Source organism: Somniosus microcephalus, unplaced genomic scaffold, assembly GCF_052327205.1.
Source record: "Somniosus microcephalus isolate GS21.2 unplaced genomic scaffold, FLI_Smic_1.0 unresolved_chr3, whole genome shotgun sequence".
In the NCBI taxonomy this organism is placed as follows: domain Eukaryota; kingdom Metazoa; phylum Chordata; class Chondrichthyes; order Squaliformes; family Somniosidae; genus Somniosus; species Somniosus microcephalus.
Window position 1 is genome coordinate 3,914,944 of NW_028225181.1, and position 27,787 is coordinate 3,942,730.

The following is a 27,787-nucleotide window of genomic DNA, read 5'->3' on the forward strand; positions in this document are numbered from 1 at the left end:
CTCACACTCCCCCCCTCCCTTGCTCACACTCCCCCCTCCCTCCCTCACACTCCCCCCCCTCTCCCTCACACTCCCGCCCCCTCTCCTCACACTCCCACCCCCTCTGCCTCACACTCCCCCCACACTGCCCCCTCTCCCTCACACTAACCCCCTCTCCCTCACACTCCCCCCTCACACTCCCCCCACTCCCTCACACTCCCCCCTCCCTCCCCCCCACCACCACTCCCCCCTCACACTCCCCCCTCACACTCCCCCCTCACACTCCCCCTCACACTCCTCCCCCCACATTCCTCCCCCCACTCCCTCACACTCCCCCCTCTCCCTCACACTCCCCCCTCTCCCTCACACTCCCCCCTCTCCCACACACTCCCCCCTCTCCCTCACACTCCCCCCTCTCCCTCACACTCCCCCCCCTCTCCCTCACACTCACCCCCCTCTCCGTCACACACCCCCCCACCCCCCTCTCCTCACACTCCCCCCCCCTCAGGCCCGACCGGACTCACCTCGGTAGCAGAACAGAGTCAGTCCGACAACGGGAGGCCGAGGTTCCTGCTGGTGAACAAGGCGGGCCTTTGGACCCGGTTGGCAGACTCCCGTGTCCGATTGAGATCGGGGACAGCCGTTTAAAAAACGCCGGTTATGCCGGTTCCGCACTCACGGGAAGAGAGAGAGGGGGAAGTAGAGAGAGAGAGAGGGAAGAGCAGAGAGAGGGAGAGAGGGAAGAGGAGAAGGAGAGAGAGAGAGAGGGAAGAGGAGAGAGAGAGAGAGAGAGAGAGAGAGAAATTCTTTGATTTTAAAAAACGCCGGATTTGCCGGTCCCGCACTCACGGGAAGAGAGAGAGGGGGAAGTAGAGAGAGAGAGAGAGGGAAGAGGAGAGAGAGAAGGAGAGGGAGAGAGGGAAGAGGAGAAGGAGAGAGAGAGAGAGGGAAGAGAGAGAGAGAGAAAGAGAGAAATTTTTTGAGCTTCAGGCCTGCCTGCAGCGGGCCTGGAGAGCAGCCCCGAGTCCCCCCTGTGCGAGGGTGAGGAGGAGGGGGGACGGCGGCGGTTAGGGGATCACTTAATTTCCTACTGTTGCTAATCACAATTTAAAACTCAAATAAATTGTTATTTAATTCCCTAACACATAATTCAAATATTTACCTTAGTTCCCTAGCACACAGAAAGTGTGGGAAAAAAATCGTGAAGAATCAAGATGGCGGCCACTCACCTTGGTTCAGGATGATAAGGCCCGCCCACACACGTACCGATTGGTCGACCGTCAGGTCACCGAAGCGTAGGATTGGTCAATCGTCAAGTCACTCAACACTCAACTGTAGGAAGGCCCGGCAGCGATTGGTCGACCGTCGGTCAACTGTCAGGTCGCTCGATCGCACGATTGGTCAACCTTCACGTCACTCAATGCTAATGAGCAAATGAGCGGAACTTTTCCCATTTAATGAGTGGAATTTTGAACGTTTTTTGGATACTGCGGGCGGAATTTTTGTCCGGCCGAAACGTAAAAACGCCTATGACCGGTCCGTAATCGCAAGTTTTCTTTTGATGTGACGCGCGTGTAGGTACGCTCTACAACTTTCAAACGTATAGAGAACGGACAGACAGACAGACAGAAGAGGTATTTTTATATATATAGATTGCTCTTCTGTCTGTCTGTCTGTCCGTGCTCTATACACTCAAAAGTTATAGAGCGTACCTACACGCGTGTTACATAATAAGAATGCTTACGATTCCGGAACGGTCATAAGTGTATTTTCTTTTCGGTGAGACAAAAATTGTGCCGACGGTATCCAAAAAACGTTCAAAATTCCGCTCATTTGCGGTTCACCAATCCCACGAGGGAATTAGCATTGAGTGACTATGATGTCGAAGAGCTGCTATGATGTCAGAGCAGTTTTTGTGCTGTCATAAAGAAATCAATGCTTTCACTGTGCCCAGCCTACTCAGCTGGGTGACTCGGGCCGGACCTCTTCCTCTCTTCTCTATCGCCTTCCCTCACTCTCTCCTTCTCTCTCTCTCTCCTTCCCTCTCTCTCTCTCTCCCCTTCCCTCTCTCTCTCTCTCCTTCCCTCTCTGTCTCTCTCGCTCCTTCCCTCTCTCTCTGTCTCTCTCTCCTTCCCTCTCTCTCTCTGTCTCTCCTTCCCTCTCTCTCTCTGTCTCTCCTTCCCTCTCTCTCTCTCTGTCTCTCCTTCCCTCTCCCTCTCTGTCTCCTTCTCTCTCTCTCCTTCCCTCTCTCTCTCTCTTCTCCTCCCTTCTCTCTCTCTGTCTCTCTTCTCCTTCCCTCCCTGTCTCACTCTCTCCTTCCCTCTGTCTCACTCTCTCCTTCCCTCTCTCTCACTCTCTCCTTCCCTCTCTCTCTCTCTCTCTCTCCTTCCCTCTCTCCCTCTCTCCCTCTCTCTCCTTCCCTCTCTCTCTCTAGTTCCCTCTCTCTCTCTCTCTCTCCTTCCCTCACTCTCGCTCTCGCTCTGTTTCTCTCTCCTTCACTCTCTCTCTGTTTCTCTCTCCTTCCCTCTCTCTCTCCTTCCCTCTCTCTCACTCTCCTTCCCTCTCTCTCTCCTTCCCCCTCTCTCTCTCTCTCTCTCCTTCCCTCTCTCTCTCTCCCTTTCTCTCTCCAAACGGGGTGATAACGAATTGCTAGCCCTCTCCCTCTCTCTCCCCCAATCTCTCACTCTCTCCCCGTCTCCTTATCTCTCTCTGTCTCCCAGTCTCTCTCTCTCTGTCTCCCAGTCCCTCTATCTCTTCCCCCAGTCTCCCCCTCTCTCTCTCTCCCCCAGTTTCTCTCTCTCTCCCCGTCTCTCTCTCTCTCTCCCCTCAGTCTCTCTCTCTCTCTCTCTATCTCCCAGTCTCTCTCTCTCCCCCAGTCTCCCAGTCTCCCTGTCTCTCTCCTCCAGACTCTCTCTCCTCCAGTCTCTCTCTCCCAGTCTCTCTCTCTCCTCCAGTCTCTCCCTCCTCCAGTCTCTCTCTCTCTCTCCCCCCATCTTTCTCTCGCTCCCCGTCTCTCTATCTCTCTCTCTCTGTCTCCCAGTCTCTCTCTCTGTCTCTCCCCAGTCTCTCTCTCCATTCCCCGTCTCTCTCTCCTCCATCTCTCTCTCCCCAGTCTCTCTCTCTCTCCCCCAGTCTCTCTCTCTCTCTCTCCCCAGTCTCTCTCCTCTCCCTCCCCCAGTCCCTCTCTGCTCTCTCTCCCCCCAGTCTCTCTACTCTCTCTCTCTCTCTCTCTCCCATCTCTCTTTCTCTCCCTCAGTGTCTCTGTCTCCCCGAGTCGCTCTCTCTCTCTCCCCTCAGTCCCTCTCTCTATCTCTATCTCCCCAGTCTCTCTCCCTCTCCCCCAGTCTCTCCCTCTCCCCCCCAGTCTCTCTCTCCCCCGTCTCTCTCCCCCAGTCTCTCTCTCTCTCCCCGGTCTCTCTCCTCTCTCCCCAGTCTCTGTCCTCTCTCCCTCTCCCATCTCTCTCTCTCTCCCCAGTCTCTCTCTCGCCCCCCTCAGTCTCTCTCTCTCTCCCCCCAGTCTCTCTCTCTCTCTCCCCCATTCTCTCTCTCCCCAGTCCTCTCTCTCTCTCCCCTCCAGTCTCTCTCTCCCCCAGTATCTCTCGCCCCAGTGTCTCTCTCTCTCTCCCCCACTCTCTCCCTCTCCCCCCAGTCTCTCTCTCTCTCTCTCTCTCCCCACTATCACCCTCTCCATCCACTCTCTGCCTCTCCCCCCAAGTCTCACACTCTCTCTCTCTCTCCCCATCTCTCTCTCTCCCATCAGTCTCTCTCTCTCTCCCACCCACCCCCCACCCCGGTCTCTCCCTCTCCCCCCCAAGTCTCTCTCTCGCTCTCTCTCTCTCTCTCTCTCTCCCCAGTCTCTCTCTCTCTTCCCAGTCTCTCTCTCCCTTCCCCCCCGTCTCTCTCTCTGCCCCTCAGTCTCTCTCTCTCTCTATCTATCTATCTCCCCATTCTCTCTCTGTCTCCCCAGTCTCTCTCCTCTCTCTCCCCCCATGTCTCTACTCTCTCTCCCCCGTCTCTCTCTCTCCCCAGTCTCTCTCTCTCCCACTCAGTCGCTCTCTCTCTCCCCCCTCAGTCGCTCTCTCTCTCCCCCTCAGTCTCTCTCTATCTCCCCAGTCTCTCTCTCTCCCCATCTCTCCCTCTCCCCGTCTCTCTCTCTCTCTCTCCCCCCTCAGTCGCTCTCTCTCTCCCTCAGTCTCTCTCCTCCCACCCCCCTCTCTCTCCTCCCACCCCCCCTCTCTCTCCTCCCACCCCCCCTCTCCTCCCACCCCAACACTCTCTCCTCCCCCTCTCTTCTCTCCCCCCCTCTCTTCACCCCATCTCTTCCCCCTCTCTCTCTCCTCCCCCCTCCTCTCTCCTCCTCCCTCTCCTCCACCCCTCTCTCTCTCCTCCCCCCCTCTCTCTCTCCTTCCCCCTTTCTCTCTCTCTCCTTCCCCCTCTCTCTTTGCCTCTCTCTCTCCTTCCCACACAGACAGACAAACTCATGTATATATATAAAAATTATTTGTACTTTTTTCATAACAACCTGCCCTCAAAAAACCCTCGGCACCGCCGGGCACTCTAGCTAGTATATAAGTTTCTAGTTTTATCAATGAAGAACAAACAACAGAAAGTTATTTTCAATCAAATTTCACCCCAGGACTGAGATACCCATGAGATCTCACACTGACCATCAACTGTCCCTCACCATCTGCACTCTGTTCAACAGCTCAATCTGCAGGAGGAGGACGAGGGTCCCAAATGTTGCAGGTGCCCGCGTGAACTGCAGCCTTAAACTTTCCCGGGCTTACGGCATTCTGTAGCTGGAAATAACAGTGAATGTTCAACATAGAGATCAGTCTGTGAGGAGGGAGGGGAAGGGTGAGAGTGAGCCGGACATCCCGAGAATCTGTGTTAATCAAAGTAAAATGGAGCACAACCTGCAGGGACACAGAACGAAGCCAGGTTTACAGAATCGCTAAATTCCAGCTTTAAATTTGCAGCTTGTCTATTGGACGAAGTGAAGCTGAGATTGTTGCTGCATTCTGTTACCTGAGCACCAACTGTTAGTCTAGAATAGGGAGGACTGTCTGTGAGCAGTGAGTTAGAGGGGAGGCTGGGGTTCGAGACAGGTGGGAACCTGGTTTAGAGAGGGACGAAAGTTTCCAGCCTCCATTTGGTGGATTTTCTACCAGGGGTTATTGGTGATTCTGGGGAACAAGCCGCTGTGTAATATTAACTGTACTTTATATTAACATGAAACATCTTTCTCTCACTCCTTCGCAGACTCTGCACTCACGGACCCATGTGAACATCACACAGTCCTGGAGGACACTTGGAGGAGCACGGATTGTATTGAGACTCAGTGCACCGGTCATCAGAATTGAAGTCAGATGAGCATCTCACCCAAGGGTGGTACAGATTTAAAAGGTAACATGAGGGGAAATTACAGATAAACTCGTCGATAACCGAGGAGTAAATGTACAAAATACAGCAAAGCTTGCGAGTAAGAATGTGTACTGCAGGGAGACCGAGAACATCAGTCAGTACAATGGGGCATGGAGTTTATACAGGGGAAGGGGAAAACTGCAGTTTGCAGAGAGAAAGAGGAGATTAAAGGGAGATACCCAGGATAGAGTGGAATGTAGAACGGGTCTGAGTATTAACAGTTACTAATCTCCAAGCTCCTGCTTTAGCCCTAAACAGCTATTTAACCCCGACCCCTAACTTCAAGGGCAAAAAGACGGTGTGACCTTTCCAGTCAGTCAGTTCCCAGTCGTTGTGTCAGTTAATAAGAGCCATCAGTTCAGGGTCTGACTCTGTGATTGTTGTTCCAGTTCTGGTGGATGGGAGATTCCCGAGACTCGGGTTCCAAAGCATCGCTGCTCCACACACGCCCCAGGCTGGTTAAAGGGTAATTTCAGACTTTATAATCTCAGATTTACATTCACTGTCCAGCACTGTTCAGTCGGTTGTATTATTGAATATTTATAAACCACATTTCAGGTTCTCATCCCACCGTGGGACAGGGAGAAGTGGAGAGGACAGTTTTTTTTACCAAGGATGGAAATCGCCGCTACGGGCCCCTGGAGATAAAGATCAAAAACTGCACCGGTTACTTCGTTTATGAGTTGAAGCCAACACTCGGGTGGGACGCTGCTTATTGCACAGGTACATGGGGGGGGGACAAAGGTCAGGAACTCGGGGGGTGAAAATATCAGGAACTCGGGGGCGCAAAGTTCAGGAACTCGGGGGAAAAAGGTCAGGAACTCGGGGAAAAATGTCAGGAATTCGGGGGAAATGTCAGGAACTCGGGGGGTGAAAGGTCACAATTCGGGGGAAATGTCAGAAACACTGGGGGGCAACGGTCAGAATCTTGGGGGGCAAATATGTGGAACTTGGTGGTGGGGTAAAGGTCACTAACCTGTGGGGGCAAAGGTCAGGAAATGGGGGGGTGCAAATTTCTGAAGCTCTGGAGCAAATTTCTGGAAATCGAGCGGGAAAGGTCAGGAACTCAGGGGTCAGAAATCAGAAACTTGGTGTGGGGGCAAAGGTCCGAAATTAGGAGGGTCAATGTTCAGGATAATAGGAGAGGGGGCAACATTCAGGAACGCAGTGGGGGGCAAAGTTCAGGAGCTCGGGGGAGTGGCAAAGGTCAGTAACTCGGGGGTGGGGTCAACGGTCAGGATTATGGTGGGGGGAAAAGTTCAGGATCTCGAGGGGCAAAGGCCAGGCACACGCAGGGGGGGGGGAAAGTACAGGAATCTGGGGGGAGAGAAGGTGAGGAACTCGTTCGGGAAAGTCAGGAACAGCCGGAGGTGTAAAAGTAAGGAACTCGGGGGAGAGGTCAAATACTCGGGGGGAGTGAAGGTCAGGAATGCGAGGAGTGAAAGGTCAGGCACTTGGGGGTGAAAGGTCAGGAACTCGTTGTGGGGGGGGAAAGCCAGGAACTCAGGGCGGTGGTGGAAGGTCAGGAACTCAGGAATGTAAGGTCAGGAAATCAGGATCCAAAGATCAGGATCTCAGGGTGCGAATACCAGGAACATGGGGCGGTGGGTGGGTGGGTAAAGATCAGGGTCTCGGGGGGCAAAGATAAGGACTCGGGGGCGGTAAAAGTTCAGGAACTCGTGGGTGCAAATGTCAGGAACTCTGGGAGGCAAAGGTCAACAACTCGGGGGGGTAAATATCAGGAACTCGGGGCGGGGGCGCAGGTCAAGAACTACAGGGGGTGAGATGGTCAGGAAATCAGAGTTGGGGAGAGAAAGTCAGGAAGTCAGTGCGGGGGACTGTGTAGGAATGAAGCTCAAGTATTCGAGTGGGAGTAATGAAGGCCAGGTACTCGGGGGTTGAGGTGGAGTGATGGCCAATAGATCCTCCCTGAGATGTGGTGGTCAGAACTCAAGGCAGTACTGCAGTTGGGGACTTACTGGAAGAGTGGTTGTGTAGCCAGGACAAGGGACACTGTGAGGCCACTGATCAGATATCAATATCCCAGAAGCTGACTGCTGCTCACCCAATAACATTGTGACAGTAAAGGGACTGCGATGGTCTCTGTATTTAAATTGAATGTCAAGAATCACCAAGCGTCTGCTTGGCGAAGGCTTAGTGGAATCTTTACACGGGAGTGTGTTACTCTCCTCCCAGCAATCTATCTGGTGAAGTAGGGATAAATGGGACAATTTCGGGATGGCTGCATGTAACTAGTGGAGTGCCTCAAGGATCTGTGCTTGGGCCTCAGCTATTTACAATCTATATCAATGACTTAGATGTGGGGGCTGAGTGGAATGTATCCATGTTTGTTGATGATACAAAGTGGGAAAGTAATTCATTGAGTCATAACGGCTCAGAAGGAGACCTTTCAGCACATCGAGTCCGTGCCGGCTCTCTGTAGAGCAAACAAGTTATTCCCATTACCCCGCTCTATCCCTGTAGCCCTGCAAGTTTATTTCCCTCAAGTGCCTATCCAGTCTCCCCTTTAAAACTTTGACTGTCTCCGCTTCCAACAATTCCGTTGGCAGCGAGATCCTGGTCCTCACCACTCGCTGCGTAAAAAAGCTTTTCCTCACATCCCCCCCGTATCTCTTGCCCCTCTTGGCGGTGCAGACACGATGGGCCGAAGGGCCTCTTTCTGTGCTGTAAAACTCTATGACTCTAAAACTCTAAATCTTAAATCTGTGTCTCCTAGTCCTTGTACCATCAACTAGTGGGAACAGCCTTTCCCCGTATAGCCTATCCAAACCCATCATAATCTTGTTCACCTCTGTCAACTCACCAGTCAACTTCCTTTGCTCTAATGAAAATAATTCCAGCTTCTCCAACCTGTCCTTGCAGCTAAGATCCCCCATCCCCGGAACTATTCTGGTAAATCGCCTCTGCATCTTCTCAAGGGCCTTCATATCCTTTCTAAATTGTGGTGACCAGAACTGGATGCATTATTCCAGTTGTGGCCTAAACAGTGCTTTATTAAGCTTCCGCATAACGTCTCTACTTTTGTACTCAATACCTCTATTTATGAAGCCCAAGATCCTATATGCTTTGTTAACCACTCTCTCAATATGTCCTTACCTTCAGGGACCTATGCACTTTAACTCCCAGGTCCCTCTGTCCCTGCAGGCTGTTTAAAACTGTGACATTAAGTGTATATTGCCTCTCCCTGTTCCTTCTGCCAACAGGCTTCACCTCACACTTCTCTGTATTAAATTCCATCTGCCACGTGTCTGCCCATTCTGTTAGCCTTTCTATGGCCTGTTGCCGTTGATAGGTGTCATCATCACTGTTTGCCACACCCCCAAATTTAGTGTCATCGACAAATTTAGATATTCTACTGTGTATTCCAGTATCCAGGTCATTTATATATATAAAAAAGCAGTGGCCGCAGCACTGACTCTTGAGGAACAGCACTGCCTACCATCCTCCAGTCTGAAAAACAGGCATTTACCTCAACTCACAGTTTTCTGTCCTTAATCCAATTCCTTATAATACAAGTTGCACTGACCCACCTATTCCATGTGCCTCAATTTTGTTAACCAGCCTTCTATGTGGTGCTTAGTCAAACACCTTCCGAAAATCCATTTAGACAACATTCATTTCATTCCCTTAATCAAACCTCTCTGTTACATTTCATAAAATTAAATTAGATTAGTCAAACAGGAACTGCTTTTTACAAATCCGTGTTGGATTTCCTTAATTCACTTAAACATTGCCAAGTGCCGTTAACTTTTTCCTTGATTATTGTTTCTAAAACTTTACACAACAACGATGTTAAACTGACTGGCCTTAATTACTAACATTATCCTTACACCTTTTCTTGAACAATGGCGTCACCGTTGCCACATTTCAATCCTCGGGCACCTGCCCCGCATCTAGGGAAGATTGGAAAATTATGCAAAGCCCTTCTGCAATATCTTCCCCCAATTCTCTTAGCAACCTGGGATGCAAGCCATCTGTACCAAGCGACTTGTCCACTCTAAGTATGGCCAGCCTTTCTAGTACACCCCGTCTAACATTTTTTACCCCTTCCAATGCTTCTACCGTTTCCACTTCTACCGATATTCTGTCAGCATCCACCTCCTTAGTGAACACCGATATAAAGTACACATTGAGTATTCTAGCCTTGCCCTGTGCCTCTAAGCATATATCACCATCGTTCTCTCTAATAGACACCACCCCGCCTCTTACACTCGCTTAATTTTTACATCCTGGTAGAAGATTTTTCAGTTCCCTTATATGTTAACCGCCATTCTACTCTCATGCTCACTCTTTGCCAATCTTATTTTAATCTTCCCATCCCCTCTCAACTTAATTTTAGCAGTGAGGAGGACGCAAGGAGGCTGCAAAGTGATATAGACTGATTAAGTGATTGAGCAAGTAGGTGGCAGATGGAGTAGATTGTGGGTAAGTGTGAAATTATCCCCTTTGATAGGAAGAATAGAAAAACAGCACATTTTTTTTAAAGGTGAGAGTTTAATAAATGTTGGTATTCAGAGAGATTTGGTGGCCCTTGTACATGAATTGATGAAAGTTGACCTGCACGTACAGGAAGCAATTAGAAAAGGATGGTAGCCTTTATTGCAAGCGGTTTGGAGTATAAGAGGAAGGAAGTCTTGCAACAAATATATAGGGCTTTGGTGAGCCCACACCTGTATCGCGCACAGTTTTGGTCTCCTTATCTAAGGAACGATATACTTGCCTTTGAGGGGGTGTAACAAATGTTCTCTAGATTGATTCCGGTGAAGATCGTGTTGTCCAATGAGGAGAAATTAAGTGCAATGTGCCCATATAATCTAATGTTTAGAAGAATGAGAGGTGCTCTCATTGACATTCTTAAAGGGCATGACAGGGTAGATGATGAGAGGCTGCTTTACCCTGGATGCAGAGTATAAAGCTGGGGGTCATATTCTCAGGTTAAGGGCTCGACCATTTAGGACTGTGATGAGGAGAAATCTCTTCACTCTGAGGGTTGTAAATCTTTGGAATTCTCTACACCAGAGGATTGTGGATCCACAGTCGATGAGTATATTCAAGACTGAGATTGACAGATATTTGGGCAGCAATGGAAACAAGAGATATGGAGATAGGGCGGGAAGGTGTTGTTGAGGTAGAAGATCAGCCATGATCTTATTGAGGAGCAGGCTCGAGGGGCAGAATGCCCTACTCCTGTTCCTAATTCCTATGTTTTTATGCCCATTAAAGTTCCAGTAAACACAGACCATTCCCCAATACTGACCATAACATGCTCAGACACTCCCCAGTTCCAATCTCCCAAACCCTTCATGGTCGGCAGCTGAAGACAAGTTATATTACAGCAGCAAAGCCCAGCTGGTTACCATGGGCCCAGTAGAGATGTTTAATTATTTGTTTATCTCAGATAATTTCACGAATTGTCTTTAATTTTGACTAATTTGAATAGACTGGCACCGCTGGATGGTTCTGCTGAGAACAGAGAAGGCTAAGAGGAGATTTGATAGAGGTGTTCAGAATCATGAAGGGTTTATATAGTTAAAATAAAGCCAAACTGTTTCCACTGGCTGAAGGGTCGATAACAAGAAGGCATAGGTTTAAGGTTACTGGGGAAATAACCAGAGGGGACATGAGATAAAGCTTTTTTACACAACGTGTGTTAGAATTTGGAAAGCTCTGCCTGATAGAATGGCGGAAACAGATTCAATAGTAGCCTTCAAAAGGGAATTGGATAAATAATTGCAGGAGAATAAATGCTGGGTAATGGGGAAAGAGCGGGGGAGTGGGAATAACTGGATTGTCCTTAAAAGAGCTGGTGCAGACTCGATGGGCCGAATGGTCTGCTTCACTGCTGTACTATTCCATGATGCTATGACACTATTTCAATCAGAATAAATATCATACAATTTGTACAATATATAGTTAAAATATCTTTGATATTCAGCTTCCAAATTATAATATATTCAGTATTAATATATCCAATATATATTCAAATATATATATAGCTTTTCAATGAAGAACCTACAATCGAAAGTTATACTTAATCAAATTTCACACCAGGACTGAGATACCCCATGATATCTCTCACTGACCATCGAGAGTCCCTCATCATCTGCACTCCGTGTTCACCTGGGGCCTGAGATACCCCATGATATCTCTCACTGACCATCGAGTGTCCCTCACCATATGCACTCAGTGTTCACCTGGCGACTGAGATACCACATGATATCTCTCACTGACCATCGAGTGTCCTTCACCATCCGCACTCAGTGTTCACCTGGGAACTGAGATACCCCATGATATCTCTCACTGACCATCGAGTGTCCCTCACCATCTGCACTCAGTGTTCACCTGGGGACTGAGACACCCCATGATATCTCTCACTGACCATCGAGAGTCCCTCACCATCTGCACTCAGTGTTCACCTGGGGACTGAGATACCCCATGATATCTCTTACTGATCATAGAGTGTTCCTCACCATCTGCACTCAGTGTTCACCTGGGGATTGAGATACCCCATGATATCTCACACTGACCTTCGAGTGTCCCTCACCATCTGTACTCAGTGTTCAACTGGGGCCTGAGATACCCCATGATATCTCTCACTGACCATTGAGAGTCCCTCACTATCTGCACTCAGTGTTCACCTGGGGACTGAGATACCCCATGATATCTCTCACTGACCATCGAGAGTCCCTCACCATCTGCAGTCAGTGTTCACCTGGGGACTGAGATACCCCATGATATCTCTCACTGACCATCGAGTGTCCCTCACCATCTGCACTCAGTGTTCACCTGAGGACTGAGATACCCCATGGTGTATCTCACTGACCATCGAGTGTCCCTCACTATCTGCACTCAGTGTTCACCTGGGGATTGAGATACCGCATGACATCTCTCACTGACCATCGAGAGTCACTCACCATCTGCACTCAGTGTTCACCTGGGGACTGAGATAACCGATGATATCTCTCACCGACCATCGAGAGTCCCTCACCAACTGAACTCAGTGTTCACCTGGGGACTGAGATACCCCATTATATCTCTCACTGACCATCGAATGTCCCTCACCATCGGCAATCAGTGTTCACCTGGGGACTGAGATACTACATGATATCTGTCATTGACCATCGAGAGTCCCTCACCATCTGCACTCAGTGTTCACCTGGGGACTGAGATACCCCGTGATATCTCTCACTGAGCATCGAGAGTCCCTCACCATCTGCACTCAGTGTTCAGCTGGGGACGCAGATACCCCATGATATCTCTCATTGACCATCGAGTGTCCCTCACAATCTGCACTCAGTGTTCACATGGGGACTGAGATACCCCGAGATATTTCTCACTTACCATCGAGTGTCCCTCACCATCTGCACTCAGTGTTCACCTGGGGCCTGAGATACCCCATGATATCTCTCACTGTCCATCGACTTTCCCTCACAATCTGCACTCAGTGTTCACCTGGGGACTGAGATACCACATGATATCTCTCATTGACCATCGAGTGTCCCTCACCATCTGCCCTCAGTGTTCACCTGGGGACTGAGATACCCCATGATATCTCTCACTGATCATCGAGTCTCCCTCACCATCTGCACTCAGTTTTCACCTGGCGACTGAAATACCCCATGATATCGCTCACTGACCATTGAGTGTCCCTCACCATCTGCACTCTGTTCAAAAGCTCAATCTGCAGGTGCAGGAGAAGGTTCCCAAATCTTGGAGGTTCCCGCGGGAACTGCAGCCTGAAACTTACCCGGGCAAAGGCGTTCTGAAGCTGGGACGTAACAGTTAATGCAGAACAGAGAGATCAGTCTGTGAGGACGGAGGGAGAATGTGAGAGTCAGCCGAACATCCTCCGTCTCTGTATTATTCGAAGTAAAATGGAGCACAACTCTTAGAGCTACTGAACGAAGCCTGGTTTGCAGATTCGTTAAATTCCAGCTTTAAATGTGCAGCTTTTCTATTGGACGAAGTGAAGCTGAGGTTATTGCTGCTTTCTGTTACATGAGAGCTTAGTGTTAATCTAAAATAGGGAGTACTGTCTGTGAGCAGTCAGTTAGAGGGGAGGCTGGGCTGGGAGACAGATAGAAACCTGGTTTAGAGAAGGAGGCAAGTTTCCAGCTTTTATTTGGGGGATTTTCTACCAGAGCGGAGAGTGAGACTGGGGTTATTTGTGTTTCAGGTGTAACAAGCCGCTGTGTAACATTGACTGTACTTTATATTAACCTTAAACATCTTTCTGTCACTCAGTAGCAGACTCTTCACTCACTGACCCGTGTGAAAATCACACAGTCCTGGACCAGCCCTGGAGGAGCACGGGCTGTATTGAGACTCAGTGCTCTGACAGAGTGAAGTGTGATTGGGGTGTTGCCTACGGATGGTACAGATTTAAAAGGTAACGTGAGGGGGGAAATTACAGATTAACAGATGATCGATAATTAAATATACAAAAGCGAACAAAGCTTGAGAGTAGGAACGAAAACTACAGGGAGAACAGGATCATCATTCAGAACAATGGAACAGGGAGTGGATAAAGGGAAAGGGGAACAACAGAACTCTACAGAGAGAAATAGGGAGTAAAGGGAGATACCCGGGATTCAGAAGAATATAGAATTGGGACAGGGATTAAAGGGAGATACCTGGAACAGTGGGGAATATAGAACGGGGACAGGGAGTAAAGGGAGATACCCGGGATAGAGGGGATGATAGACCGGGGACAGAGAGTAAAGGGCAATACCCGGGAGAGAGCGGAATAAAGAATGGGGACAGAGAGTAAAGAGAGATATCCGGGATAGAGGGGAATATAGAACGGGGACAGAGAGTAAAGGGAGATATCCGGGATAGAGGGGAATATAGAACGGGGACAGAGAGTAAAGGGAGATACCCGGGATAGAGGGGAATATAGAACGGGGACAGAGAGTAAAGGGAGATATCCGGGATAGAGGGGAATATAGAACGGGGACAGAGAGTAAAGGGAGATACCCGGGATAGAGGGGAATATAGAAAGGGGACAGAGAGTAAAGGGAGATACCCGGGATAGAGGGGGATATAGAACGGGGACAGAGGGTAAAGGGGGATACCCGGGATAGAGGGGAATATAGAAAGGGGACAGAGAGTAAAGGGAGATACTCGGGATAGAGGGGAATATAGAACTGGGACAGAGAGTAAAGGGAGATACCCGGGACTGAGGGTTATATAGAACGGGGACAGAGAGTAAAGGGAGATGCCCGGGATAGAGGGGAATATAGAATGCGGACAGTGAGTAAAGGGAGTTACCGGGATAGAGGGAATATAGAACGGGTACAGAGAGTAAAGGGAGATACCAGGATAGAGGGGAATAAAGAACGGGGACAGAGATTAAAGGGAGATACCCGGGATAGAGGGGAATAAGGAATGGGGACAGAGAGTAAAGAGAGATACCCGGGATAGAGGGGAATATAGAACGGGGACAGAGAATAAAGCGAGATACCCGGGATAGAGCGGAATATAGAACGGGGACAGAGAGTAAAGGGAGATACCCGGGATAGAGGGGAATATAGAATGGGGACGGAGAATAAAGGGAGATACCCGGGATAGAGGGGAATATAGAACGGGGACAGAGAGTAAAGTGAGATACCCGGGATAGAGGGGAAGATAGAACGTGGACAGGGAGTAAAAGGAGATACCCGGGATAGAGGGGAATATAGAACGGGGACAGAGAGTAAAGGGAGATACCCGGGATAGAGGGGAATATAGAACGGGGACAGAGAGTAAAGGGAGATACCCGGGATAGAGGGGAATATAGAACGGGGACAGAGAGTAAAGGGAGATACCCGGGATAGAGGGGAATATTGAACGTGGACAGAGAGTAAAGAGAGATGCCCTGGATAGTGGGCAATATAGAACGGAGACAGAGAGTAAAGGGAGATACCCGGGATAGAGGGGGATATAGAACGGGGACAGAGAGGAAAGGGAGATACCCAGGATAGAGGGGAATATAAAATGGGGACAGAGTGTAAAGGGAGATACCCGGGATAGAGGGGAATATAGAACGGGGACACAGAGTAAAGGGAGATACCCGGGATAGAGGGAATATAGAACGGGGACAGAGAGTAAAGGGAGATACCCAGGATAGAGGGAATATCGAACGGGGACAGGGAGTAAAGGGAGTTACCCGGGATAGAGGGGAATATAGAACGGGGACACAGAGTAAAGGGAGATACCCGGGATAGAGGGAATATAGAACGGGGACAGAGAGTAAAGGGAGATACCCAGGATAGAGGGAATATCGAACGGGGACAGGGAGTAAAGGGAGTTACCCGGGATAGAGGGGAATATAGAACGGGGACATAGAGTAAAGGGAGATACCCAGGATAGAGGGAATATAGAACGGGGACAGAGAGTAAAGGAAGAAGCCCAGGATAGAGGGGAATATAGAACGGGGACAGAGAGTAAAGGGAGATACCCGGGATGGAGGGGAATATAGAACGTGGACAGAGAGTAAAGGGAGATACCCGGGATAGAGGGGTATATAGAACGGGGAGAGAGAGTAAAGGGAGGTACCTGGGATAGAGGGGAATATAGAACGGGACAGAGAGTAAAGGGAGATACCCGGGAGAGAGGGGAATATAGAACGGGGACAGAGAGTAAAGGGAGATACCCGGGATAGAGGGGAATATAGAACGGGGACAGAAAGTAAAGGGAGATACCCAGGATAGAGGGAAATATAGAAAGGGGGCAGAGAGTAAAGGGAAATACCCGGGATAGAGGGGAATATAAAATGGGGACAGAGTGTAAAGGGAGATACCCGGGATAGAGGGGAATATAGAACGGGGACACAGAGTAAAGGGAGATACCCGGGATAGAGGGAATATAGAACGGGGACAGAGAGTAAAGGGAGATACCCAGGATAGAGGGAATATCGAACGGGGACAGGGAGTAAAGGGAGTTACCCGGGATAGAGGGGAATATAGAACGGGGACATAGAGTAAAGGGAGATACCCAGGATAGAGGGAATATAGAACGGGGACAGAGAGTAAAGGAAGAAGCCCAGGATAGAGGGGAATATAGAACGGGGACAGAGAGTAAAGGGAGATACCCGGGATGGAGGGGAATATAGAACGTGGACAGAGAGTAAAGGGAGATACCCGGGATAGAGGGGTATATAGAACGGGGAGAGAGAGTAAAGGGAGGTACCTGGGATAGAGGGGAATATAGAACGGGACAGAGAGTAAAGGGAGATACCCGGGAGAGAGGGGAATATAGAACGGGGACAGAGAGTAAAGGGAGATACCCGGGATAGAGGGGAATATAGAACGGGGACAGAAAGTAAAGGGAGATACCCAGGATAGAGGGAAATATAGAAAGGGGGCAGAGAGTAAAGGGAAATACCCGGGATAGAGGGGAATATAGAACGGGGACAGAAACTAAAGGGAGATACCTGGGATAGAGGGGAATATAGAACGGGGACAGAGAGTAAAGGGAAATACCCGGGATAGAGGGGAATATAGAACGGGGGCAGAGAGTAAAGGGAAATACCCGGGATAGAGGGGAATATAGAACGGGGACAGAGAGTAAAGGGAGATACCCGGGAAAGAGTGAAATATAGAACATGGACAGAGAGTAAAGGGAGATACCCGGGATAGAGGGGAATATAGAACGGGGACAGAGAGTAAAGGGAGATACCCGGGATAGAGGGGAATATAGAACGGGGACAGAGAGTAAAGGGAGATACCCGGGGTAGAGGGGAATATAGACCGGGGACAGAGCGTAATGGGAGATACCCGGGATAGAGGGGAATATAGAGCGGGGACAGAGAGTAAACGGAGATACCCATGATAGAGGGGAACATAGAATGGGACAGGGAGTAAAGTGAGATACCCGGGATAGAGGGGAATATCGAACGGGGACAGAGAGTAATGGGAGATACGGAGGATAAAGGGGATTATAGAACGGGGACAGAGAGTAAAGGGAGATACCCGGGATAGAGGGGAGTATAGAACGGCGACAGAGAGTAATGGGAGATACCCGGGATAGAGGGGAATATAGAACGGGGACAGAGAGTAAAGGGAGATACCCGGGATAAAGGGGAATATAGAACGGGGGCAGAGAGTAAAGGGAGATACCAGGGATAGAGGGGAATATAGAACGGGGACAGAGAGTAAAGGGAGATACCCGGGATAGAGGGGCATTTGGAACAGGGGCAGGGAGTAAAGGGAGATACCGGGGTTGGAGGGGAATATAGAACGGGGACAGAGAGTAAAGGGAGATACCAGGGATAGAGGGGAATATAGAACGGGGACAGACAGTAAAGGGAGAAACCCGGGATAGAGGGGAATATAGAACGGGGACAGAGAGTAAAGGGAGATACCCGGGATAGAGGGGAATATAGAACGGGGACAGAGAGTAATGGGAGATACCCGGGGTAGAGGGGAATATAGAACGGGGACAGTGAGTAAAGGGAGATACCCGGGATAGAGGGGAATATAGAACGGGGACAGAGAGTAAAGTGAGATACCCGGGACAGAGGGGAATATAGAACAGGGACAGAGAGTAATGGGAGATACGCGGGATAAAGGGGATTATAGAACGGGGACAGAGAGTAAAGGGAGATAACCGGGATTGTTGGGAATATAGAACGGGGACAGACAGTAAAGGGAGATACCCGGGATAGAGGGGAATATAGAACGGCGACAGAGAGTAAAGGGAGATACCCGGGATAGAGGGGTATATAGAACGGGGACAGAGAGTAAAGGGAGATACCCGGGATAGAGGGGAATATAGAACGGGGGCAGAGAGTAAAGGGAGATACCAGGGATAGAGCGGAATACAGAACGGGGACAGAGAGTAAAGGGAGATACCCGGGATAGAGGGGAATTTAGAACAGGGGCAGGGAGTAAAGGGAGATACCGGGGATAGAGGGGAATATAGAACGGGGACAGAGAGCAAAGGGAGATACCAGGGATCAAGGGGAATATAGAACGGGGACAGAGAGTAAAGGGAGAAACCCGGGATAGAGGAAATATAGAACGGCGACAGCGAGTAAAGGGAGATACCCGGATAGAGGGGAATATAGAACGGGGACAGAGAGTAAAGGGAGATACCCGGGATAGAGGGGAATATAGAACGGGGGCAGAGAGTAAAGGGAGATACCAGGGATAGAGTGGAATATAGAACGGGGACAGAGAGTAAAGGGAGATACCCGGGATAGAGGGGCATTTAGAACAGGGGCAGGGAGTAAAGGGAGATACCGGGGATAGAGGGGAATATAGAACGGGGACAGAGAGTAAAGGGAGAAACCCGGGATAGAGGGGAATATAGAACGGGGACAGAGAGTAAAGGGAGATACCTGGGATAGAGGGGAATATAGAACGGGGACAGAGAGTAATGGGAGATACCCGGGGTAGAGGGGAATATAGAACGGGGACAGTGAGTAAAGGGAGATACCTGGGATAGAGGGGAATATAGAACAGGGACAGAGAGTAATGGGAGATACGCGGGAAAAAGGGGATTATAGAACGGGGACAGAGAGTAAACGGAGATACCCATGATAGAGGGGAACATAGAACGGGACAGGGAGTAAAGTGAGATACCCGGGATAGAGGGGAATATAGAACGGGGACAGAGAGTAATGGGAGATACGGAGGATAAAGGGGATTATAGAACGGGGACAGAGAGTAAAGGGAGATAACCGGGATAGAGGGGAGTATAGAACGGCGACAGAGAGTAAAGGGAGATACCCGGGATAGAGGGGAATATAGAACGGGGACAGAGAGTAAAGGGAGATACCCGGGATAAAGGGGAATATAGAACGGGGGCAGAGAGTAAAGGGAGATACCAGGGATAGAGGGGAATATAGAACGGGGACAGAGAGTAAAGGGAGATACCCGGGATAGAGGGGCATTTGGAACAGGGGCAGGGAGTAAAGGGAGATACCGGGGATAGAGGGGAATATAGAACGGGGACAGAGAGTAAAGGGAGATACCAGTGATAGAGGGGAATATAGAACGGGGACAGACAGTAAAGGGAGATACCCGGGATAGAGGGGAATATAGAACGGGGACAGAGAGTAATGGGAGATACCCGGGGTAGAGGGGAATATAGAACGGGGACAGTGAGTAAAGGGAGATACCCGGGATAGAGGGGAATATAGAACGGGGACAGAGAGTAAAGTGAGATACCCGGGACAGAGGGGAATATGGAACAGGGACAGAGAGTAATGGGAGATACGCGGGATAAAGGGGATTATAGAACGGGGACAGACAGTAAAGGGAGATACCCGGGATAGAGGGGAATATAGAACGGGGGCAGAGAGTAAAGGGAGATACCAGGTATCGAGGGGAATATAGAACGGGGACAGAGAGTAAAGGGAGAAACCCGGGATAGAGGGGAATATAGAACGGCGACAGCGAGTAAAGGGAGATACCCGGATAGAGGGGAATATAGAACGGGGACAGAGAGTAAAGGGAGATACCCGGGATAGAGGGGAATATAGAACGGGGGCAGAGAGTAAAGGGAGATACCAGGGATAGAGGGGAATATAGAACGGGGACAGAGAGTAAAGGGAGATACCCGGGATAGAGGGGCATTTAGAACAGGGGCAGGGAGTAAAGGGAGATACCGGGGATAGAGGGGAATATAGAACGGGGACAGAGAGTAAAGGGAGAAACCCGGGATAGAGGGGAATATAGAACGGGGACAGAGAGTAAAGGGAGATACCTGGGACAGAGGGGAATACAGAACGGGGACAGAGAGTAATGGGAGATACCCGGGGTAGAGGGGAATATAGAACGGGGACAGTGAGTAAAGGGAGATACCCGGGATAGAGGGGAATATAGAACGGGGACAGAGAGTAAAGTGAGATACCCGGGACAGAGGTGAATATAGAACAGGGACAGAGAGTAATGGGAGATACCCGGGATTGTTGGGAATATAGAACGGGGACAGACAGTAAAGGGAGATACCCGGGATAGAGGGGAATATAGAACGGCGACAGAGAGTAAAGGGAGATACCCGGGATAGAGGGGAATATAGAACGGGGACAGAGAGTAAAGGGAGATACCCGGGATAGAGGGGAATATAGAACGGGGGCAGAGAGTAAAGGGAGATACCAGGGATAGAGGGGAATACAGAACGGGGACAGAGAGTAAAGGGAGATACCCGGGATAGAGGGGAATTTAGAACAGGGGCAGGGAGTAAAGGGAGATACCGGGGATAGAGGGGAATATAGAACGGGGACAGAGAGTAAAGGGAGATACCCGGGATAGAGGGGAAGAAAGAACGGGGACAGAGAGTAAAGGGAGATACCCGGGATAGAGGGGAATATAGAATGGGGACAGAGAGTAAAGTGTGACACCCGGGATAGAGGGGAATATAGAACGGGGACAGAGAGTAAAGGGAGATACGCGGGATACAGGGGAATATAGAACGGGGACAGAGAGTAAAGGGAGATACCCGGGATAGAGGGGAATATAGAACGGGGACAGAGAGTAAAGGGAGATACCCGGGATAGAGGGTAATATAGAACGGAGACAGAGAGTAAAGGGAGATACCCGGGATAGAGGGGAATATAGAACGGGGACAGAGAGTAAAGGGAGATACCCGGGATAGAGGGGAATATAGAACGGAGACAGAGAGTAAAGGGAGATACCCGGGATAGAGGGGAATATAGAACGGGGACAGAGAGTAAAGGGAGATACCCGGGACAGAGGGGAATATAGAACGGGGACAGAGAGTAAAGGGAGATACCCTGGATAGAGGGAATATCGAACGGGGACAGGGAGTAAAGGGAGATACCCGGGATGGAGGGGAATATAGAACGGGGACAGAGAGGAAAGGGAGATACCCAGGATAGAAGGAATATCGAACGGGGACAGGGAGTAAAGGGAGATACCTGGGATAGAGGGGAATATAGAACGGGGACAGAGAGTAAAGGGAGATACCCTGGATAGAGGGGAATATAGAACGGGGACATAGAGTAAAGGGAGATACCCGGGATAGAGCGGAATATAGAACGGGGACAGAGAGTAAAGGGAGATACCCGGGATAGAGGGGAATATAGAACGTGGACAGAGAGTAAAGAGAGATGCCCTGGATAGTGGGCAATACAGAACGGGGACAGAGAGTAAAGGGAGATACCCGGGATAGAGGGGAATATAGAACGGAGACAGAGAGTAAAGGGAGATACCCGGGATAGAGGGGAATATAGAACGGGGACAGAGAGTAAAGGGAGATAACCGGGATAGAGGGGAAAATAGAACGGGGACAGAGAGTAAAGGGTGATACCCGGGATAGAGGGGAATATAGAACGGGGACAGAGAGTAAAGGGAGATACGCGGGATACAGGGGAATATAGAACGGGGACAGAGAGAAAAGGGAGATACCCGGGATAGAGGGGAATATAGAACGGGGACAGAGAGTAAAGGGAGATACCCGGGATAGAGGGTAATATAGAACGGAGACAGAGAGTAAAGGGAGATACCCGGGATAGAGGGGAATATAGAACGGGGACAGAGAGTAAAGGGAGATACCCGGGATAGAGGGGAATATAGAACGGAGACAGAGAGTAAAGGGAGATACCCGGGATAGAGGGGAATATAGAACGGGGACAGAGAGTAAAGGGAAATACCCAGGTAGAGGGAATATAGAACGGGGACAGAGAGTAAAGGGAGATACCCGGGACAGAGGGGAATATAGAACGGGGACAGAGAGTAAAGGGAGATACCCGGGATAGAGGGGAATATAGAACGGGGACAGAGAGTAAAGGGAGATACCCGGGATAGAGGGGAATATAGAACGGGCACAGAGAGTAAAGGGAGATACCTGGGATAGAGGGGAATATAGAACGGGGACAGAGAGTAAAGGGTGATACCCGGGATAGAGGGGAATATAGAACGAGGACAGAGATTAAAGGGAGATACCCGGGATAAAGGGGATTATAGAACGGGGACAGAGAGTAAAGGGAGATACCCGGGATAGTTGGGAATATAGAACGGGGACAGACAGTAAAGGGAGATACCCGGGATAGAGGGGAATATAGATCGGCGACAGAGAGTAAAAGGAGATACCCGGGATAGAGGGGAATATAGAACGGGGACAGAGAGTAAAGGGAGATACCCGGGATAGAGGGGAATATAGAACGGGGACACAGAGTAAAGGGAGATACCCGGGATAGAGGGAATATAGAACGGGGACAGAGAGTAAAGGGAGATACCCAGGATAGAGGGAATATCGAACGGGGACAGGGAGTAAAGGGAGATACCCGGGATAGAGGGGAATATAGAACGGGGACAGAGAGGAAAGGGAGATACCCAGGATAGAGGGAATATCGAACGGGGACAGGGAGTAAAGGGAGATACCTGGGATAGAGGGGAATATAGAACGGGGACAGAGAGTAAAGGGAGATACCCGGGATAGAGGGGAATATAGAACGGGGTCATAGAGTAAAGGGAGATACCCGGGATAGAGGGGAATATAGAACGGGGACAGAGAGTAAAGGGAGATACCCGGGATAGAGGGGAATATAGAACGTCGACAGAGAGCAAAGAGAGATGCCCTGGATAGTGGGCAATATAGAACGGGGACAGAGAGTAAAGGGAGATACCCGGGATAGAGGGGAATATAGAACGGAGACAGAGAATAAAGGGAGATACCCGGGATAGAGGGGAATATAGAACGGGGACAGAGAGTAAAGGGAGATACCCGGGATAGAGGGGCATTTAGAACAGGGGCAGGGAGTAAAGGGAGATACTGGGGATAGAGGGGAATATAGAACGGGGACAGAGAGTAAAGGGAGATACCAGGGATAGAGGGGAATATAGAACGGGGACAGAGAGTAAAGGGAGAAACCCGGGATAGAGGGGAATATAGTACGGGGACAGAGAGTAAAGGGAGATACCCGGGATAGAGGGGAACATAGAACGGGGACATAGAGTAAAGGGAGATACCCGGGATAGAGCGGAATATAGAACGGGGACAGAGAGTAAAGGGAGATACCCGGGATAGAGGGGAATATAGAACGTGGACAGAGAGTAAAGAGAGATGCCCTGGATAGTGGGCAATATAGAACGGGGACAGAGAGTAAAGGGAGATACCCGGGATAGAGGGGAATATAGAACGGAGACAGAGAGTAAAGGGAGATACCCGGGATAGAGGGGAATATAGAACGGGGACAGAGAGTAAAGGGAGATACCCGGGATAGAGGGGAATATAGAACGGGAACAGAGAGTAAAGGGAGATACCCGGGATAGAGGGGAATATAGAATGGGGACAGAGAGTAAAGGGAGATACCCGGGATAGAGGGGAAGAAAGAACGGGGACAGAGAATAAAGGGAGATACCCGGGATAGAGGGGAATATAGAACGGGGACAGAGAGTAAAGGGTGATACCCGGGATAGAGGGGAATATAGAACGGGGACAGAGAGTAAAGGGAGATACGCGGGATACAGGGGAATATAGAACGGGGACAGAGAGTAAAGGGAGATACCCGGGATAGAGGGGAATATAGAACGGGGACAGAGAGTAAAGGGAGATACCCGGGATAGAGGGTAATATAGAACGGAGACAGAGAGTAAAGGGAGATACCCGGGATAGAGGGGAATATAGAACGGGGACAGAGAGTAAAGGGAGGTACCCGGGATAGAGGGGAATATAGAACGGAGACAGAGAGTAAAGGGAGATACCCGGGATAGAGGGGAATATAGAACGGGGACAGAGAGTAAAGGGAGATACCCAGGTAGAGGGAATATAGAACGGGGACAGAGAGTAAAGGGAGATACCCGGGACAGAGGGGAATATAGAACGGGGACAGAGAGTAAAGGGAGATACCCGGGATAGAGGGGAATATAGAACGGGGACAGAGAGTAAAGGGAGATACCCGGGATAGAGGGGAATATAGAACGGGCACAGAGAGTAAAGGGAGATACCTGGGATAGAGGGGAATATAGAACGGGGACAGAGAGTAAAGGGTGATACCCGGGATAGAGGGGAATATAGAACGGGGACAGAGATTAAAGGGAGACACCCGGGATAAAGGGGATTATAGAACGGGGACAGAGAGTAAAGGGAGATACCCGGGATAGTTGGGAATATAGAACGGGGACAGACAGTAAAGGGAGATACCCGGGATAGAGGGGAATATAGATCGCCGACAGAGAGTAAAAGGAGATACCCGGGATAGAGGGGAATATAGAACGGGGACAGAGAGTAAAGGGAGATACCCGGGATAGAGGGGAATATAGAACGTGGACACAGAGTAAAGGGAGATACCCGGGATAGAGGGAATATAGAACGGGGACAGAGAGTAAAGGGAGATACCCAGGATAGAGGGAATATCGAACGGGGACAGGGAGTAAAGGGAGATACCCGGGATAGAGGGGAATATAGAACGGGGACAGAGAGGAAAGGGAGATACCCAGGATAGAGGGAATATCGAACGGGGACAGGGAGTAAAGGGAGATACCTGGGATAGAGGGGAATATAGAACGGGGACAGAGAGTAAAGGGAGATACCCGGGATAGAGGGGAATATAGAACGGGGTCATAGAGTAAAGGGAGATACCCAGGATAGAGGGAATATCGAACGGGGACAGGGAGTAAAGGGCGATACCTGGGATAGAGGTGAATATAGAACGGGGACAGAGAGTAAAGGGAGATACCCGGGATAGAGGGGAATATAGAACGGGGTCATAGAGTAAAGGGAGATACCCGGGATACAGGGGAATATAGAACGGGGACAGAGAGTAAAGGGAGATAACCGGGATAGAGGGGAATATAGAACGTGGACAGAGAGCAAAGAGAGATGCCCTGGATAATGGGCAATATAGAACGGGGACAGAGAGTAAAGGGAGATACCCGGGATAGAGGGGAATATAGAACGGAGACAGAGAGTAAAGGGAGATACCCGGGATAGAGGGGAATATAGAACGGGGACAGAGAGTAAAGGGAGATACCCGGGATAGAGGGGAATATAGAACGGGGACAGAGAGTAAAGGGAGATACCCGGGATAGAGGGGAATATAGAACGGGGGCAGAGAGTAAAGGGAAATACCAGGGATAGAGGGGAATATAGAACGGGGACAGAGAGTAAAGGGAGATACCCGGGATAGAGGGGCATTTAGAACAGGGGCAGGGAGTAAAGGGAGATACCGGGGATAGAGGGGAATATAGAACGGGGACAGAGAGTAAAGGGAGATACCAGGGATAGAGGGGAATATAGAACGGGGACAGAGAGTAAAGGGAGAAACCCGGGATAGAGGGGAATATAGTACGGGGACAGAGAGTAAAGGGAGATACCCGGGATAGAGGGGAATATAGAACGGGGACAGAGAGTAATGGGAGATACCAGGGGTAGAGGGGAATATAGAACGGGGACAGTGAGTAAAGGGAGATACCCGGGATAGAGGGGAATATAGAACGGGGACAGAGAGTAAAGTGAGATACCCGGGACAGAGGGGAATATAGAACAGGGACAGAGAGTAATGGGAGATACGCGGGATAAAGGGGATTATAGAACGGGGACAGAGAGTAAAGGGAAATACCCGGGATTGTTGGGAATATAGAACGGGGACAGACAGTAAAGGGAGATACCCGGGATAGAGGGGAATATAGAACGGCGACAGAGAGTAAAGGGAGATACCCGGGATAGAGGGGAATATAGAACGGGGACAGAGAGTAAAGGGAGATACCCGGGATAGAGGGGAATATAGAACGGGGGCAGAGAGTAAAGGGAGATACCAGGGATAGAGGGGAATACAGAACGGGAACAGAGAGTAAAGGGAGATACCCGGGATAGAGGGGAATTTAGAACAGGGGCAGGGAGTAAAGGGAGATACTGGGGATAGAGGGGAATATAGAACGGGGACAGAGAGTAAAGGGAGATACCCGGGATAGAGGGGAAAATAGAACGGGGACAGAGAGTAAAGGGAGATACCCGGGATAGAGGGGAATATAGAACGGGGACAGAGAGTAAAGGGTGATACCCGGGATAGAGGGGAATATAGAATGGGGACAGAGAGTAAAGGGAGATACGCGGGATACAGGGGAATATAGAACGGGGACAGAGAGTAAGGAGAGATACCCGGGATAGAGGGGAATATAGAACGGGGACAGAGAGTAAAGGGAGATACCCGGGATAGAGGGTAATAGAGAACGGAGACAGAGAGTAAAGGGAGATACCCGGGATAGAGGGGAATATAGAACGGGGACAGAGAGTAAAGGGAGATACCCAGGATAGAGGGGAATATAGAACGGAGACAGAGAGTAAAGGGCGATACCCGGGATAGAGGGGAATATAGGACTGGGACAGAGAGTAAAGGGAGATACCCAGGTAGAGGGAATATAGAACGGGGACAGAGAGTAAAGGGAGATACCCGGGACAGAGGGGAATACAGAACGGGGACAGAGAGTAAAGGGAGATACCCGGGATAGAGGGGAATATAGAACGGGGACAGAAAGTAAAGGGAGATACCCGGGATCGAGCGGAATATAGCACGGGGACAGAGAGTAAAGGGAGATACCCGGGATAGAGGGGAATACAGAACGGGGACAGAGAGTAAAGGGTGATACCCGGGATAGAGGGGAATATAGAACGGGGACAGAGATTAAAGGGAGATACCCGGGATAAAGGGGATTATAGAACGGGGACAGAGAGTAAAGGGAGATACCCGGGATAGTTGGGAATATAGAACGGGGACAGACAGTAAAGGGAGATACCCGGGATAGAGGGGAATATAGATCGGCGACAGAGAGTAAAAGGAGATACCCGGGATAGAGGGGAATACAGAACGGGGACAGAGAGTAAAGGGAGATACCCGAGATAGAGGGGAATATAGAACGGGGACACAGAGTAAAGGGAGATACCCGGGATACAGGGAATAAAGAACGGGGACAGAGAGTAAAGGGAGATACCCGGGATAGAGGGGAATATAGAACGGGGACAGAGAGGAAAGGGAGATACACAGGATAGAGGGAATATCGAACGGGGACAGGGAGTAAAGGGAGATACCTGGGATAGAGGGGAATATAGAACGGGGACAGAGAGTAAAGGGAGATACCCGGGATAGAGGGGAATATAGAACGGGGACTTAGAGTAAAGGGAGATACCCGGGATAGAGGGGAATATAGAACGGGGACAGAGAGTAAAGGGAGATACCCGGGATAGAGGGGAATATAGAACGTGGACAGAGAGTAAAGAGAGATGCCCTGGATAGTGGGCAATATAGAACGGGGACAGAGAGTAAAGGGAGATACCCGGGATAGAGGGGAATATAGAACGGAGAGAGAGAGTAAAGGGAGATACCCGGGATAGAGGGGAATATAGAACGGGGACAGAGAGTAAAGGGAGATACCTGGGATAGAGGGGAATATAGAACGGAGACAGAGAGTAAAGGGAG

The 27,787-nt window shown here is 49.9% G+C and overlaps 1 pseudogene; it reads left to right on the plus strand.

The window, feature by feature from the left end:
* Positions 1 to 27,787, plus strand: part of LOC147091175 (uncharacterized) — a 273,196-nt pseudogene that overhangs the window by 20,956 nt on the left and 224,453 nt on the right.